Genomic DNA, 11552 nt, shown 5'->3' on the forward strand with positions numbered 1-11552 from the left:
TGGCATGAGGATATTTTCAAATGAGTCAGTTCTTCGCATCAGGGGGCCAAAGTATTGGAGTTTCAGCTTCAGCATCAGTCCTTCCAATGAATACCCAGGACTTACCTCCTTTAGGATGGACTGGTTGGATCTCCTTGCAGTCCAAGGGACTCTCAAGAGTCTTCTCCAACAACACAGTTCAAAAGTATCAATTCTTTGGCACTCAGCCTTCTTTATAGTCCAACTCTCACACCCATACATGACTACTGGAAAAACCATAGCCTTGATTAGATGGACCTTTGTTGGCAAAGTAATGTCTCTGCTTTTTAATTTGCTCTCTAGGTTGGTCATAACTTTCCTTCCAAGGAGTAAGCGTCTTAATTTCTTGTCTGCAGTCACCATCTGCAGTGACTTTGGAGCCCCGAAAAATAAAGTCTGCCACTATTTCCACTGTTTCCCCATCTATTTGCCATGAAGTGATGGGACCAGATGCTATGATCTTAGTTTTCTGAAAGTTGAGCTTTAAGCCAACTTTTTCACTCTCCTCTTTTACTTTTCATCAAGAGGCTCTTTAATTATTCTTCAATTTCTGCCATAAGGGTGGTGTCATCTGAATATCTAAGGTTACTGATATTTCTCCCAGGAATCTTGATTCCAGCTTGTGCTTTATCCAGCCCAGTGTTTCTCATGATGTACTCTGCATATAAGTTAAATAAGCACGGTGACAATATACAGCCTTAACATGCGCCTTTTCCTTTTTGGAACCAGTCTGTTGTTCCATGTCCAGTTCTAACTGTTGCTTCCTGAACTGCATACAGATTTCTCAGGAGGTAGGTCAGGTGGTCTGGTATTCCCATCTCTTTCAGAATTTTCCACAGTTTTTTGTGATTATACAGTCAAAGGCTTTGGCATAGTCAATGAAGCAGAAATAGATGTTTTTCTGGAACTCTCTTGCTTTTTCCATGATCCAGCTGATGTTGGCAATTTGATCTCTAGTTCCTCTGCATTTTCTAAACCCAGCTTGAACATTTGGAAGTTCAAGGTTCATGTACTGTTGAAGCCTGGCTTGGAGAATTTTGAGCATTACTTTGCTAGTGTGTGAGGTGAGTGCAATTGTGCGGTAGTTTGAGTATTCTTTGGCATTGCCTTTCTTATGGATTGGAATGAAAACTGACCTTCTCCAGTCCTGTGGCCACTGCTGAGTTTTCCAAATTTGCTGGCATATTGAGTGCAGCACTTTCACAGCATCATCTTCTAGGATTTGAAATAGCTTAACTGGGATTCCATCACCTCCACTAGCTTTGTTCATAGTGATGCTTCCTAAGCCCCACTTGACTTCACATTCCAGGATGTCTGGCTCTAGGTCAGTGATCACACCATCATGATTATCTGAGTCATGAAAATTTTTTTGTATAGTTCTTCCATGTATTCTTGCCACTTCTTCTTAATATCTTCTGCTTCTGTTAGGTCCATACCATTTCTGTCCTTTATTGAGCCCATCTTTGTATGAAATGTTCCCTTGGTATCTCTAGTTTTCTTGAATAGATCTCTAGTCTTTCCCATTCTATTGTTTTCCTCTATTTCTTTGCACTGATTACCGAGAAAGGCTTTCTTCTCTCTCCTTGCTATTCTTTGGAACTCTGCATTCAAACGGGTATATCTTTCCTTTTCTTCTTTGCTTTTTGCTTTTCTTCTTTTCACAGCTCTTTGTAAGGCCTCCTCAGACAGCCATTTTGTTTTTTGCATTTCTTTTTTTTTGGGGATGGTCTTACACCCTGTCTTCTGTACAATGTCACGAACCTCTGTCCATAGTTCATCAGGCACTCCGTCTATCGGATCTAGTCCTTTAAATGTATTTCTCACTTACACTGTATAATCTTAAGGGATTTGATTTAGATCATACCTGAATGGCTTGGTGGTTTTCCCTACTTTCTTCAGTTTAAGTCTGAATTTGGCAATAAAGAGTTCATGATCTCAGCCACAGTCGGTTCCCGGTCCTGTTTTTGCTGACTGTATAGAGCTTCTCCATCTTTGACTGCACAGAACATAATCAATCTGATTTTGGTGTTGACCATCTGTTGATGTCCATGTGTAGAGTCTTCTCTTGTGTGTAAAAATAATTATTTTAAAAGAATTCAATGAAATAAAAATGATCCAACTTGTTTAAATAGAATTTGAATGAGAACTATTATTCTTACAATGCATTTAACTTTATAAAATATTACATTTGCTTACTTTATTTAAAATGATTGAAGGAGAAAGAAAATGTAAGTATATTTATGAAATTTAAAAAACTGTATCAGCAGAAGGTATAAAGTGATTAATGATCTTTTTGTAGCCAGTATACTTTAAGGCAAATTTTGTATGATTATGTGGTTTGGTGAAGAGAGCTTGATATGGGAAAGAAAAGCTTCCACTCTAAAATTAACTCTAAACTGTCTTCTCAAAAATTATTTAATTTGACTGTAAAGTAAAGAATACAAAATCTAGTGCCCATTTATCTTCTGGTTTTGTGTAGATCCAGATGTTTCCTCTGTACTCTTAGCTGTTGCAAACATTATCCATTGGCTGGCAGAGTATGTAGAAAAGATATTTGTTGAAGAATTTTGGTTTATATGTGTAGACAGTTTTGGCTGGGTCTATAAAGAGAAGCCCCTTTGAAAAAATATTTAGCAACTTAGTTAAAAAAAAAAAAAACCCAACTTATCTAAACTTGTTGTTTATTCAGAGATTTTGATTACACTATGATTTTCTAAGGGACAAACTCTGTGAGCTATTTTAAAAGGCAACAAATATCTTCTTAGAAACATGTCTTCTTTGATTTTTGCAGAGATCATGTCAATAATCCTATATGATGTGATGGGCTGGAATATATAGTTTTGGATATTTACATTTTTCTATCCTCTCTCGGCCAGCCATGAACATGGGGCCAGGCTGTCCTGGTGTTATGTGATGTACAGAGTGGGGACTAACAGGCTCAGGAGTAAGAAGATTGGCAGATGCTGCAACTGAGAGAAAAGAGGCCAGGCTCTAACTGGAGCTTGACAAGTAACTTACAGAATCCTACTCTTTAAAGCTATTATCACCATAAACTTGTCAGTTGCTTTTAGTTGCCATAATACATAAAAGCTTAACTATAATTCTATTTTGAGCAGTAACAGTCATCACTGTGGAGATAAACTCTAAGCTGATAAATGCTCTGCTTAAAACAAGAGGATCTGATTGATTACCTAGGTCCAAACCACAGTGTGATAGCATAATATTTTAGCTTTAGGGGTAGTATTGTTGCAGTTTTATTGGTATGGTGTATTATTTATAATCTTAGCTATCATATCCCTCTCTCTAAATATCCATCAACTTTTGTGTGTACAGCTAAAGACAGTAGAAGTCAACTTTCATGAAATTAAACCTAAATCCCTTAAATTTATTGCATATACTCTAGCTCATGGCAGGACTTCAATATGATCAACTAAATGTTAGTAAACAGAACACTACATAAGAAAATTGGATTTTGTTATGAGTTAGACAGGGCTAGTAAAAAACCCCTACTGGTTCCTATTTTAGATAGGTTGGGATTTAAGTGAGAATTACTAAATTTTATTGTATCTTTAGAGTACTAATCTGATATTTCTAGTGATCTCCATAAACTTTCATTACCCTATAACAGTTTATTAAGCTATTGGGTGTTCATAAATATGCAAACTAGCTTAGTAAGATTGTTTGCCATGATTGCTCATCAGTTTGGTATTGAAAGGGCACTAACCCAGTCAGTAGAAATGCCTGGTGGTGGAATGGTCTATGGCATTCCTAATTTTGAAGCTTACTTGTCTTAAAGAGGTCCTTAACTATTAAAATAATAGAATCACATTATTAGTATGAGTAGAGTGACTATTTTGTTCATTGGACTTTATCTTTTGTGTAATTACTTTTCACAAACCTGTAAACAGTCTTAATAGATATAAGTTTACCTCCTGGTAATTTTATTACATAGGTAGTTATTGTTTGGGAAATAAATTGCTGGCAAATTAAATGGACAAAAAATTGGTCTTAGAGTGGATCAAGAAAAATGTATGTTTATTAAAGGAACTCTAGAACAAAGAATTTATTCAGAATAAGGTCTAATTTCTTATAGAGAGAAAGCTTTTATGAATATTTAAAAATAGGTGTTTCATTAGTTTATTAACATTTAATTTGTAGTAATTGTTGATTCATAGACCACTACAAAGAAATGTAGAGGGCAGTCCCACACATCCCTTCTAAGCCTTCAATGCCAACATTGCACACAACTGCAGGATAATATCACAGCCAAGAATATGACATTGGCACAATCTACACAGAACATTCAGATTTCATCAGTTACACATGCGCTGTTTGTATGTATGTATGAGAAGGCAATGGCACCCCACTCCAGTACTCTTGCCTGGAAAATCCCATGGATGGAGGGGCCTGGAAGGCTGCAGTCCATGGGGTCACTAGGAGTCAGATACGACTGAGCGACTTCACTTTCACTTTTCACTTTCATGCATTGGAGAAGGAAATGGCAACTCACTCCAGTGTTCTTGCCTGGAGAATCCCAGGGATGGGGAGCCTGGTGGGCTGCCATCTCTGGGGTTGCACAGAGTCGGATATGATTGAAGCAACTTAGCAGCAGCAGCAGCATGTAGCTCTATGCAGTTTTGTCACATGGGCAATCTGTGTAACCACCACTGTAATCAAAATACTCAACTGCACCATCATCACAAGACTACTTTATGATCCTCCTTCATAGCATACCTGTCTCCTCCCCTTTTCATACCTCCTAAAAACCACTAGTCCTGTCTCTATTTCCATAATTATGTAATTTCATGATTGTTACACAGATGGAATCTTGCAATATGAATACTTTTGGGATTGACTTTCTTCACTCAGCATTATTTTTTTTTTTAGTTCATTCAGGTTATTACACATAGTCATTCATTGCTTTTTTCTTGCTGAGTAGTATGCAATGACATGAATATACCAGTATGTTGAGAGGTATCTGGGTAGTTTACAGTTTGGGCTCATATGCATGAATCTGCTATGAATATGTCTAAGTTCTTCTGTGAAAATATTTATTTTTCTGGGATAAATGATCAAGAGTACAATGGCTGTATCATGTAGTAAGCCCATTTTCCATTTGGAAAGGAACTGCCAAACTTCTCAGAGTGGTTGTGCCATTTTGCATTATCACAAGCAATGTATGAGTGATCCAGTGTCTCTGCATCTCTGTTAGTGTTTGGCATTTTTCATTTTAGTTCCACTGATAGGTCTGTAATGATATCTCACTGTGGTTTTAATTTGCATTTTTGATGGATACTAATGTTAAACACATGACTTTAAAAAGAAGACTGCTTTTCTTCAAAGTTTTTAGATACATTACTTAAGGATTTGTAGAGAAACTGAACCAATGGAATATGAAAGAGGTAGAGAGGTGTTTAGCTTATCTGAAGAAATTGACTATGCAAGTGTACAGGCTGGAAAGTGTAAAATCCATAGAACAATCTACAGGTTGGCAATTCAGGTAAGAACTGATGTTATAGTCTTGAGTATAAACGCTGGAAATTCAGGTAGAATTTCAAGATATAAGCATCTGAATGCAGAGTTCCAAAGAATAGCAAGGAGAGATAAGAAAGCCTTCCTCAGCAATCAATGCAAAGAAATAGAGGAAAACAAAAGAATGGGAAGCCTAGAGATCTCCTCAAGAAAATTAGAAATACCAAGGGAACATTTCACGCAAAGATGGGCTCAATAAAGGACAGAAATGGTATGGACCTAACAGAAGCAGAAGATATTAAGAAGAGGTGTCAAGAATGCACAGAAGAACTGTACAAAAAAGATCTTCATGACTCAGATAATCACGATGGTGTGATCACTCACCTAGAGCCAGATAGCCTGGAATGTGAAGTCAAGTGGGCCTTAGAAAGCATCACTATGAACAAAGCTAGTGGAGGTGATGGAATCCCAGTTGAACTATTTCAAATCCTAGAAGATGATGCTGTGAAAGTGCTGCACTCAATATGCCAGCAAATTTGGAAAACTCAGCAGTGGCCACAGGACTGGAGAAGGTCAGTTTTCATTCCAATCCCTAAGAAAGGCAATGCCAAAGAATGCTCAAAAGTGAAAAGTGAAGTGAAGTGGCTCAGTCCTGTCCAACTCTTTGCAACCCCATGGACTGTAGCCTACCACGCTTCTCTGTCCATGGGATTTTCCAGGCAAGACTACTGGAGTGGGTTGCCATTTCCTTCTCCAAGGGAACCTGGGTCTCCCACATTGTGGGCAGACACTTTACTGTCTGAGCCACCAGGGAAGTCAGAAAAAAAGAATGTTCAAACTACAACATAATTGCACTCATCTCACACGCTAGCAAAGTAATGCTCAAAATTATCCAAGCCAGGCTTCAGCAATATGTGAACCGTGAACTTCCTGATGTTCAAGCTGGTTTTAGAAAAGGCAGAGGAACCAGAAATCAAGTTGCCAACATTCGCTGGATCATGGAAAAAGCAAGAGAGTTCCAGAAAAACATCTCTTTCTGCTTTATTGACTATGCCAAAGCCTTTGACTGTGTGGATCACAATAAACTGTGGAAAATTCTGAAAGAGATGGGAATACCAGACCACCTGACCTGCCTCTTGAGGAATTTGTATGCAGGTCAGGAAGCAACAGTGAGAACTGGACATGGAACAACAGACTGGTTCCAAATAGGAAAAGAAGTACGTCAAGGCTGTATATCGTCACCCTGCTTATTTAACTTATATGCAGAGTACATCATAAGAAATGCTGGGCTGGAAGAAGTACAAGCTGGAATCAAGATTGCTGGGAGAAATATCAGTAACCTCAGATATGCAGGTAACACAACCCTTAATGGCAGAAAGTGAAGAGGAACTAAAAACCTCTTAATGAAAGTGAAAGAGGAGAGTGAAAAAGTTGGCTTAAAGCTCAACATTCAGAAAACGAAGATCATGGCATCTAGTCCCATCACTTCATGGGAAATAGATGGGGAAACAGTGGAAACAGTGTCAGACTTTATTTTGGGGGGCTCCAAAATCACTGCAGATGGTGACTGCAGCCATGAAATTAAAAGACGCTTACTCCTTGGAAGGAAAGTTATGACCAACCTAGATAGCATATTCAAAAGCAGAGATATTACTTTGCCAACAAAGGTCCGTCTAGTCCAGGCTATGGTTTTTCCTGTGGTCACGTATGGATGTGAGAGTTGGACTGTGAAGAAAGCTGAGCACCAGAAAATTGATGCTTTTGAACTGTGGTGTTGGAGAAGACTCTTGAGAGTCCCTTGGACTGCAAGGAGATCCAACCAGTCCATTCTAAAGGAGATCAGTCCTGGGTGTTCATTGGAAAGAATGATGCTAAAGCTGAAACTCCAGTACTTTGGCCACCTCATGTGAAGAGTTGACTCATTGGTAAAGATCCTGATGCTGGGAGGGATTGAGGGCAGGAGGAGGAGGGGACGGCAGAGGATGAGATGGCTGGATGGCATCACCGACTCGATGGACGTGAATTTGAGTGAACTCCAGGAGTTGGTGATGGACAGGGAGGCCTGGCACCCTGCGATTCATGGAGTCACAAAGAGTTGGACACGACTGAGTGACTGAACTGAACTGAACTGATGGAGGCAGGAATTTTTTCTTCTTTGGGAAACCTCCATTTTGCTCTTAAGGCCTTTAATGGATTGAATAAGGCCCACTCACATTATGGAGGGTAATGTCTTGCTGAAAGTCAATGATTGTAAACGTTAATCACAGCTTAAAAATACCTTTACAGTAATAACTAGATAGTAATTGACCAAATTAGTCCAACTACGTTAGTCTAGCCAAGTTGATGGATAAAGTTAACCATCCCAGATGCCTTCAATTGAATGGATGCTATTTTAAAATTTGTTTATTTTAAAACTATGGGAAATATACATGACAAAAATTTGCCATTTTAACCATTTAAAAAATATTGATTTATTTATTTTGCCTCTCTGTCTTCGTTGCTGAGCGGGCTTTTCTCTAGTTTCAGCAAGCAAGGGCTACTCTCCAGTTACAGTGTGCAGGTTTCTCATTGCAGTGGCTTCTCTTGTTGCAGAGCATGGGTTCGAGGGTGTGTGGACCTCAGTAGTAGCAGGGTGTGGACTTAGTAATTGTGGCTCCTGGGCTCTGGAGCACAGGTTCAATAGTTGTTGCATAGGGCCTTCATTGCTTTGCGGCAAGTGGGATTTTCCCAGATTAGGGACTGAACTCAAGTCTCCTGCATCAGCAGGTAAGTTCTTCACCACTGAGCCACCAGGGAAGTCCCATTTTAACCATTTTTAAATGGACAGTTTAGTGACATAAGTATGTTCACATTGTTATGCAACTATCACCATCATCTATCTCCAGAACTCTTTTAATCTTGTAAAACTGAAACTGTATTCATTGAACAATAATTTCTTATCTTTCCACCCCCTCAGTCTCTAGTAACCATTATTCTACTTTCCGTCTCTATGTATTGGACCACTCTAGGCTGGAGAAGGCAATGGCACGCCACTCCAGTACTCTTGCCTGGAAAATCCCATGGACAGAGGAGCCTGGTGGGCTGCAGTCCATGGGGTCTCGAGGAGTTGGACAAGACTGAGCGACGTCACTTTCACTTTTCACTTTCCTGCATTGGAGTAGGAAATGGCAACCCACTCCAGTGTTCTTGCCTGGAGAATCCCAGGGATGGGGGAGCCTGGTGGGCTGCCGTCTATGGGGTCGCACAGAGTCGGACACAACTGAAGCGACTTAGCAACAGCAGCAGCAGCAGGCATCTCCTAAGTTGAATCATACAATATTTGGCCTTTTGTGACTTGCTTATTTCACTTAGCAAAGTGTCTTCAAGGTTCACTCATGTTGCAGTATGTCAGAATTTCCTTCTTTTTGAGGTTGAATTTATTGTTGCATGTATATGCCACATTTTGTTTATCCATTCATCTGTGGATGGACACTTGGGCTCTGGAGCACAAGTATACTATGATGATTATGGGTTGCCATTATCTGTTTGTACCCTGCTTTCAATTCAGAAGTGAACTTTTCAATCCAGAAGTGGAATTGCTGGATCATATGGTAATTCTATGTTTAATTTTTGAGGGGACTCCATTCTGTTTTCCACTGTGACTGTGCTGTATTACATTTGAACCAGCAGTACACAAGGATTCCAGTTTCCACATCTTTGCCAAATTTGTGTTTCCTGTGCTATTTTTTTTTTTAATTCTTAAAGAGATGGGAATATCAGACCACCTTATTTAAAATTCTTAAGAGATGGAATACCAGACCACCTTACCTGCCTCTTGAGAAATTTGTATGTAAGTCAAGAAGCAACAGTCAGAACTGGGCATGGAACAACAGACTGGTTCCAAACAGGGAAAGGAGTACATCAAGGCTGTATATTGTCACCCTGCTTATTTAACTTAGTACATCATGTGAAATGCTGGCCTGGGTGAAGCACAAGCTGAAGTCAAGAATGCCGGGAGAAGAAATATAAATAACCTCAGATATGCAGATGACACCACCGTTATGGCAGAAAGTGAAGAAGAACTAAAGAGCCTCTTGAAAGTGAAAGCTGCTGCTTCTGCTAAGTTGCTTCAGTCATGTCTGATTCTGTGCGACCCTATGGACAGCAGCCTACCAGGCTCCTTTGTCCACAGGATTCTCTAGGCAAGAATACTGGAGTGGGTTGCCATTTCCTTTTCCAGAAAGTGAAAGAGGAGAGTGAAAAAGCTGGCTTAAAACTCAACATTCAGAAAACTAAGATCATGGCATCTGATCTCATCACTTCATGGTAAATAGATGGGAAAGAGTGGAAACAGTGGAAACAGTGAGAGACTTTATTTTATTTTATTTTTTGGCTCCAAAATCACTGCAGATGGTGACTGCAGCCATGAAATTAAAAGATGCTTGCTTCTTGTAAGAAAAGTTATGACCAGCATAGACAGCATGTTAAAAAGCAGAGACATTATTTGTCAACAGTGGTCTTTCTAGTCAGCTATGGTTTTTCCAGTAGTCATGTATGGATGTGAGAGTTGGACTATAAAGAAAGTTGAGTGCTGAAAATTTTATGCTTTTGAACTGTGGTGTTGGAGAATACTCTTGAGAATCCCTTGGACTACAAGGAGATCCAACCAGTCCATCCTAAAGGAAATCATCCATGGGTGTTCATTGGAAGGACTGATGCTGAAGCTGAAACTCCAATACTTTGGCCACCTGATGTGAAGAACTGCCTCATTTGAAAAGACCCAGATTCTGGAAAAGATTGAAGGAAGGAAGAGAAAGGGATGACAGAGGATGAGATGGTTGGATGGCATCACCGACTCGATGGATGTGAGTTTGAGCTCTGGGAGTTGGTGATGGACAGGGAGGCCTGGCCATCAGTCCATGGGGTCACAAAGAGTTGGACACGGATGAGCAACTGAACTTAACTGTGTGTGTTATTTATTCTTAAAAACTTTTTGCTTGAATTTGGTCATTTAATAGCAGCATCTAGCTTCATTAACAAATTTGCTTGTTAAATAGCACTTCTTGGAAAAAGCATATGAGTACATGTCAGGATTGGGTTTCAGTCTTGGCTCTGTAGTGTAGAGCTGAGCTACCTTGGGCAGATTTCTTAATGTTTTTCTTAATTATAAAATAGGAATAACGTCCAAGTTGGGAAAGTGAAGTGAAGTTTGAGTTGCTTAGCATATAGATGCAAAGCTTATTATTAATGTTGTTGTTATTAGTGTTTCCTGAAACATTCTACTAGATAGAGTGCTTTGTCTTAGTTTTTTAATAAATGATAATATGACAAAAATGTAGCCTCTAATAGCAGTTCCCATGCCTTTGTTTCAGTTTCTCACCCAGTGTTTAATTCCCATATACCTTAAGAGGGCTTCCCAGGTGGCTCAGCAGGTAAAGAATCTGCTTGCAATGCAGGAGACATGGGTTCGATCCCTGGGTCAGGAAGATCCCATGGAGGGGGGCATAGCAACCCACTCTAGTATTCTTGCCTAGGAAATCCCATGAACAGAGAAGCCTGGTAAGATACAGTCCATGGGCTTGCAAATGAATTGGACATGACTGAGTGACTGAGCATGCACATATCTTAAGAATGGTTTTTATCTTTGACAAGTGTATTAGTAAATAATAAATAGTGACACAATTTTCTAAGTTTTTAAATACTTTCTTACCAAACTCTTTAATTTTTAACCTTCTGACAGTTTCAGGAGCTGTACTCGGCTATTCTCATTGAACAAATGAAGACTCCAACTTTCAACCAGGAGGGTGCTGGGCTTATGGGCGGGGGGGGGTGGACCAGGCAGGGGGGCCCTGGGCTGGGATGGTGACCCCTCCCCAGCCTCAGCACCTGCACTTTCATGTGCGCCCTTTTCCAGAAATGTAACTTCATCTTCTTGATCTGATTAAGTTTTTTATTTTGGCTTTATTAATGCTGATTGTCAGAGCAATATCTTAAAAGGACTACATTTGCATGATGTTGCATTTTATTCAGCTAATTACTTTCTGGAGAATTTTTGATCATACTGTAAAATTATATGATGTGAA

Source organism: Bos grunniens, chromosome 1 (assembly GCF_055505025.1).
Source record: "Bos grunniens cultivar Pamir isolate PY7600 chromosome 1, Bosgru_T2T1.0, whole genome shotgun sequence".
Taxonomy (NCBI): domain Eukaryota; kingdom Metazoa; phylum Chordata; class Mammalia; order Artiodactyla; family Bovidae; genus Bos; species Bos grunniens.